The following is a 7,476-nucleotide window of genomic DNA, read 5'->3' on the forward strand; positions in this document are numbered from 1 at the left end:
GCTATAGGCTTGCAAATGAGGGGAGGAGACTTTCATGACTTTACGCATGGGAAATTAGAGGGGCTCTAGGGGGGGCAGAGAGCAACCCAGTTGGTCAGACGAAACGTCAATCAAAAGTGGCGCCAAAACACCGCTATTTTGAAATTTAAGTTTATAAAAACAATAAATGTAGCAAAAACTATACAGATTTGAATAGAAAAGGCAGTAAAACGGCCTGTGGGCGGGCCACAGCGTAGTATGGGGTTAATTGCTTTCCAAATTGTATAAATTTTTGTTTCTCCCCCAATTGAATCACAAGAGTTCCTCCAATATTTTCTTTTTGCTCCCTTAATTATTTTCCTACCTATTGCTTGTTTCCATTTGTATTCAATGAGATTCTGATATATTGCATTACTCATAAGTTTTTTAAAGGCTGTGTTTCTTGATTTTATTGCTTGACTACAATCATTTGTCTACCATAGAACAATCTTCTTATCACTTTGTCTTCCTCCTTTTTTAATTGATTGTTCTGCAATCTCAAATCATTTTACAAACACAACTATTTGTAACATTTATATCCATTGTCATATCAATTTCCTCTGTCATTGTATCACTCAAATATTTGAATTTATTCCAATCTGCCTTGTTAAAATTCCAATTCTTATTTATTTTTATTTTATTACTATTTAGTTTTATCCCAATTGTTATTTTAATGAGATAATGATCCCTACCAATTGTTGTATTTTTATTAATGTCCCACACACTACTTCCAGCCATTGAGTTTGATACAAATATTAAATCTATAACTGACTCTACTCCTGTTCTCACATTAATCCTTGTTCCCCTCCCATCATCATTATATACAAGGTTTTTCATTTCTATGACCTCTTCAATAACTTGCCCATTTTTATAATTACTTTTACCCCATAGAGTGCTATTTGCATTTAAGTCCCCACACCATATAACTCTCCCTTCTAGATATCCCATCAACTCCTCAATCATTTCAAATATCAGTGGTTTACATGGATTATAAAAATTTATTTTAAATTTATTATTATATTTTCATTCTGCCCCCATATTTCAATTACAATATATTCCAATTTTATACCTTTCCCTAAAACCTGATATTGTATTCCCTGCTTAATAAAAATCTCACACCCTCCTCCACTTCCCTCTTTTCTGTCCCTTCTTATACTATCATATCATTTTATAACAAAATCTAAATTAGGTTTTACCATGTTTCCTGTATACATATGATTTCTGGTTTTTCTTCAAGTTCCTCTAAGTATTTTTTAAATTCCTGTCCATTTGAAATGAAACTCTTATCGTTTATTTTTTCATCAGCAGAGGTTCCTGCCTTCCCACTGTGGGGTTTTTGGGTTTGCTCTTTGTTTTGGTTTAGTTTCATTTTTTATTCTGTTTTCTGCCTTTTGTGTTTATGTTTCATTCTCTCCTCCTCAGTCTCCCTCTCGGTTTTCCTGCCACGCCCATCTCCATCTGCCCGTCATTATCTCTACTCACCTGCTCCCACTTACCTCGTCATCCTCAGTACTTAAAACCCGGTCATTTCCTTCCATACTCCGCTGGTTCATTGATGTTGTTTGTTTTTGTCCTGCCCGTTCCCGATCATGTTCCTGTTCTTGATCCTGCTCCTGCTCCTGTTTCTGTTAGTATTTGTTTCCTGCCCTAGTTTTGATTTAGTTAATATTTTTATTTGTTTGCTGCCACGTCAGCCTTTGTTTTTGTTTTAATCGTTTGTTTAATAAATTAGTTTTCTTTATTATGTGTCTGTGTACTGGGTTCGTCTCCGTCATCTCCACCCAACTTGACACCCATCTGATTCCAATCTTTAATTAATGTCCTCCCAAGATCCCTCTTTAAATACCAGAAACTGCACAGCAGCCACCACATTCCTTCTTTTACTTTGCCTCTTCATCTGGGCTGAAGCCTCCAGCTCCATCACCTCCTCTGCCTCACCTGTCTCTCCCCCCACTCTAGCTCCAAAAACTGACTCTACACTGTTCTTTCCTTCTTCCTGTCTGCCTGCACTTCTCATTTCTCTCCCTGATCTCCTCCTATGGGAGACAACATGTTTTAGCAATGGTGATTTACACCAACGGAACTTTTTTAATAGGTGACACCCCCTTTCCGGCCGAGACAGTTCTTTAACCAGAAACTCATCACTAATAAATGGAGGCACATTTGACAGAGTTACCTTGGTTGCAGGTAAAGTCAGTGGCAAAACTTGTAAAAACAAGCCATTCATAGAAACGCCCGCTTCCCCCAACTGCTGAGCTTGATCCACTTTCTTGACAAACAATACGACAGCTCCATTCATAAGAGCTGCCGACTTTATGGACCCATGTCCGATAACCTCCCCTACCGCCAAAACAAGCTTCCTCCTCGCTGCACGGAGAACCAGCATCCACCTTGATCCCATTCTTCCGTGTCAGTGCACAGAAAGCCCCAACACCTGCCCCCATGGTGTCCTTAGACGCCAGCCAGCCAGGCACGCCTGACAGCCACACCCAAACTAAAATCTTTTTTTTTAAAAACCCTTAAAAATGTGACAAACTAACACAAAAACACAAACAAACAAATAACATAAACACCAAGTGAAAACAGTAGGAAAAAAACTAAAGATAGAAAACATACAAACACTTGCGCTCTCTCTCTTCTTCCACTCTTCCATTCACACCCTCTCATCAGAAGAAGAAGAAGACTTTTGACTTTTAACCACACATTTATTTACACAATTCAATTAAACAAATGCTACACAATTCCAAAAATAAATATACTACTCACAACAATAACTTATTATATTGCAATTCTCCTTCGTTTGAAATGCTACACAACACTTTTTTTACACTCCACAGTTTTGTAAACTCTTCCACGCCCCCGGTGGCTCTGTGGAAACAAAACTCCAATCTAAGCCTGGCTTTTACATTACACTTCCACAGAGCCACCACACCCAGTTGAGGTCCTGCCTGCAGTTTGTCCCTCTGAGAAAGATAAATGGCCATTTTTGCCTCTGCCACTAAAAAGTTTAAAATCTGAGACAGGAGACTGGTGGCCTTACTGTAATATACATGATAGATTAATGTTGAATTGGTAAACAACACTCCGTAAAAGCTAAAAACTTTTGCTAGAAAATGTAAAAACTCTGTCAGCCTCACACACTCGATGAAAACAAGAAACACACTCTCAGACGTACTACAAAAAGGACACTCATTTAAAAACCCCGGGTTTATGACCAATAAAAACGAATTGGTCGCAATGGCGCCGTGAAGAATCCTCCACTGTAAATCGCCAGTTCGTTTTTTTTTTTTTTTTTTAAATCGGAGGTTTATACAGTGTCCTCCACTGCAGTGCTTGTCTCCTGAGTTTGTCTGTCCATACGCTGACTGCTCTCGTGCTCAGAGTTCTTCGATTCATAACCTTGACGCACCATCTGTACACCACTTTTGAACCTGCTGTGCATAAATCCATCGTTGGATCTGTCTTGCACAGCAGGGGACCGCTGTCCTCCTCAAAGTCTGGGTCCAATGAAACTGGAACGGGTCGGACAAAACAGGCAGACGGTCCTCCTCAGCAGGCGCCCTTCTTCTTATCCTGCTTTTTATCAGATCCAGGAAAGGCTGAACCATTCTGGCAGACCTGATCTTAAGCAAGGCACTCACTTGCTCGACGTTGGCAAGATCTGGTCCTGCCACCGCCACCAGCTTTCCCACAGTCACTGTTGCGGACCTTGTCAACACCTCCAACAGGCCCAGGACCGTGCTCCTGCTGACGTCCAGTCTCGTTCAATAGATTAACAGTTCTTCTAAAAGCCAATGCAGAGAATTATGCGTTTCTGACCTGTGCAGTTTAAAAAACCCACACGATTTAAAAACACTCTGGTAAGAACGAGGCAGCCCTTTTAGCTTTAACAAGCTAAAATCGGTTAAAAACAGGGCAGCATCCAGCCCCAGACCATTAACGCGTCTGAGAATGCATCTGGCCACGTCTCTCCATACAGTATCTGGGGACCCCAGTAGATACTTCTGTACAAAATGAATACGGAAGGAGGCTGTTTTACCAGCCAGGTGGACAAGGCCCTGCCCGACTAAGTTGTTTAAGACCAAAACCCTGCCCCTGTAAGACATCTGAATGTGAAGCCATTTCCATTTGTCCAGCTTACTCTTTACTTTTTGCTCAACGTTTTCCCAGTTCTTGTCTACAGTGGTTTTGCCCCCCAAATAAATACCGAGATACTTGATACCATCTCTTTTCCATGGGAGGTTATGTGGGAGAACTGGAAGCCCTTCAGGCCCCTCGCCTACAGCGAGGGCTTCACTTTTTTGCCAGTTCACCCTGGCTGCCGATAACACAGAGAATTGCTCAATGACTTTACACAATGTCTTTACATCTTTTTGATCTTTTATAAAAACAACAACGTCGTCGGCATACACAGATAAAACTATACTACTGTTAAAACCAGGTAAAAATCAGCCCACGGACACATGCGAATCCTCTGGAGTAGGGGTTATAGGGAGAGTCTGTAGAACATCCCTGAGAGCGCACAGCCCTGCCGGACGCCTCTACACACCCTAAAAAGAGGACACAGACTACCATTGATCTTCAACACACTCTCAATGTTACTGTACAACACCTGGATCTTGGCGATAAAACCAGCGCTGAACCCTAATCTCTCCATGGTTTCCCATAGACCCAATGAACTAGAGACTTCTAAAACATCCCGAATTAGGTAGATGTTATCCACCATGGACCTGCCGGAGACGCAATAGGTCTGATCTCTATGGATGACCTGCTCAATTACTCCTCTCATCCTGTTCACCAGGGCTTTGGAGAGGATCTTGTAATCCGTGCAGAGGAGGGACACAGGGCGCAAATTTTTTTATCCCTTGTAGGTTGCCCTTCTTCGGGAGAAGGGTAACGACCGCTCTGTGGCAGGACAGCGGGAGCGAACCAGAGGTCTTGTTGCAGACTTCGAACAAATCTCCTGCTACAATCTCCCAGTAGGCTTTGTAGAACTAGACGGTGAGCCCGTCAAGTCCAGGGGTCTTTTGGCCCTGCATACTTTGGAGGGCTGTGTGGAGCTCTTGCAGCCCTAGAGGGTGCACCAGTTGTGCTCTCGCTCCGCCAGAGACTTTGGGTAGCTCATTATAGAACTCCCTTGCCAACTCTTTGTTCCTCTTATATCCACTCTTAAACAACGAGGAGTAAAACTCCACAGCCCTCCTCCTGATCTGCCCCGGTTCGCTCAGCTGCAGCCCCGTATCCGATCACCAAGGAGTGGATCACTTTCCTCTGACCACACTTCCTCTCCAAATTAAAGAAAAAGCTGGACGGTGCATCCATGTCCCTGATGTTCTGAAAACGGGACCTAACCAATGCGCCTTGTACTTTGGTTTCCAGCAGGTTTGCTAATACAAGCTTTTTAGATCTGAGAGCCTCTAAGTGCACTCGTTCTCCTGTGGTTTCGCTCAATTGTTCCAGCTCCACAATATTCATCTCTAGATTCTTGATAGACCCGGCAATGTCGCGAGTAACATTAAGAGTGTGCTGGTGACACAGCAGTTTTATCTTTACTTTACCATGGTCCCACCACTGCTGCAGCCAAGTAAACTTGCATTTTCGTTGTCTAAAACCAGTCCAAAATTGACTCAGTTTCCTTAAAACTTTTGTCATAAGTTAAAACAGAGTTAAAATGCCAGTATGTACTTTTAGGTAAAATGTTCTTAATAAAAACACCACCTAAAACTAGTGAATGGTCCGTAAAACCCACAGGTAAAATCTGGCACAATTTAAACACATTAAAACTGTGTTTAAAACAATAAAACAATATTCAGTTCCTCAATATCTTGTCCAGATTAATTTTCCACATTTGTTTGTCTGTAATCAGTCTACATTTTCCCCCAGTCAGCACTACTGAAGATCAATTTTTCTAAACTTACATTTTCACTCTCTTCCATACTCAGTCCTATTTCCATCTTGATATGAATGGTCACTCCCTATTGTTGTTTCTTTTTCAACTTTCTATGTGCTCACACCCGTTTTCGATACTAGAGTTAAATCTAGCACTGACTCTTTACCATCCCTAAAATCTATTCTTGTTCCATTTCCATCAGTTTTTCATTTCAAATAATTCCTCAATCCCCTCTCCATTATCATTGTGACATCCCCATAACGTATTATGTGCATTAAAATCTCCACAACATACAATCTTCCATTCTAGTTTTGTTATCAATTTCTCCAGTAACTCTATTGATAACCTTTTGCATGGATTATAAAAGCTAACTATTTGCACTGCCTCAACCTTACTCTAAACTTAAATTATAATCATTTCTAAACTTTCCCCTTTCTTCAAAACTCTATATTGCATTTCTTGTTTAACAAATATTGCACATCTACCTCCATTTCCTTCCTTTCTGTTCCTTCATTCAATCATATCATTTAATTACGAAATCTCATGTTGGTTTCAACCAAGTTACTTGAATACATATAATTTCTGTTTTTTTTTTTAATGTAACGTTCAAATTCTTACCCATTTTGCATTAGACTCCTTGCATTCTATTAAAGGATAATCATGAAGCTTTTCCATCACCACTTTCTGGTCTCCCATCTGTCTCAAGTCAACCGTTTACTTGCTCCTATGCACTCAAAAAAAGAAGAAAAAAGAAAAATCACAATTGTTGGCAATAAAACATATTATGTTTTAATTACTCAAAAACAAGGAATTATTTGCATCAACTTAAGTTGGTTATATTGTTTAATGTTAGTGCTATGTGCTATGTTAGGTTTACTTTTCTATGTCAAGTTTTCCCAACTCTGTAAAATAAAAGTTATTTAAAATGGAAAGCACTTAATTAATAGAGAAGTTTGTCCCTTAAGGGACACAGTGTCATGGAGATACACGCCTCTACAAAATCCGCAGCCAACCTTTTAGTAAAGGTAAGTAAATATCTCTTCAATACCAATACTTCTTAATGTAAGTACAGTAGTTTTAAGTGTTTGGTATACATTAAATTGTGGTGGAAGCTGAGGTAAGTTATGGATGGAACTATGCTAATTCGATTACTCTTACTCTGATTTGCTAACTGCTTCCGGACATTTTCAACAAAACCATTCAACCAAGTCAACTTGTTGAAGCAATTATCAAATATGCATCACTATTTGTGTAGTTTTGTAAAGTTTTTACGATTCTGATAGCAGTCTCGGAGATGCCACCGATATGAATTGACACTCCTAGCTCCGTTAGAGCCATTAGATAACATTAACGCCACTAGTGCATCAGCTTGTGGATATGTTGCTTATGAGCGTTCAATGTTTTCACATTAATCTCACTTTATTTTTCCAACAGATATGAATGTAGTCAGACGACTGCATCTACAAGAGTCCATCTACTAAAACACTACAGGTTGGCTCATGGCAATTACACTAGCAGACTTATGCATTTAATCTGATTGCCCTTGTGTATCTGATTTCCCCCCCCCC

Source organism: Kryptolebias marmoratus, linkage group LG2 (genome assembly GCF_001649575.2).
Source record: "Kryptolebias marmoratus isolate JLee-2015 linkage group LG2, ASM164957v2, whole genome shotgun sequence".
NCBI lineage: Eukaryota > Metazoa > Chordata > Actinopteri > Cyprinodontiformes > Rivulidae > Kryptolebias > Kryptolebias marmoratus.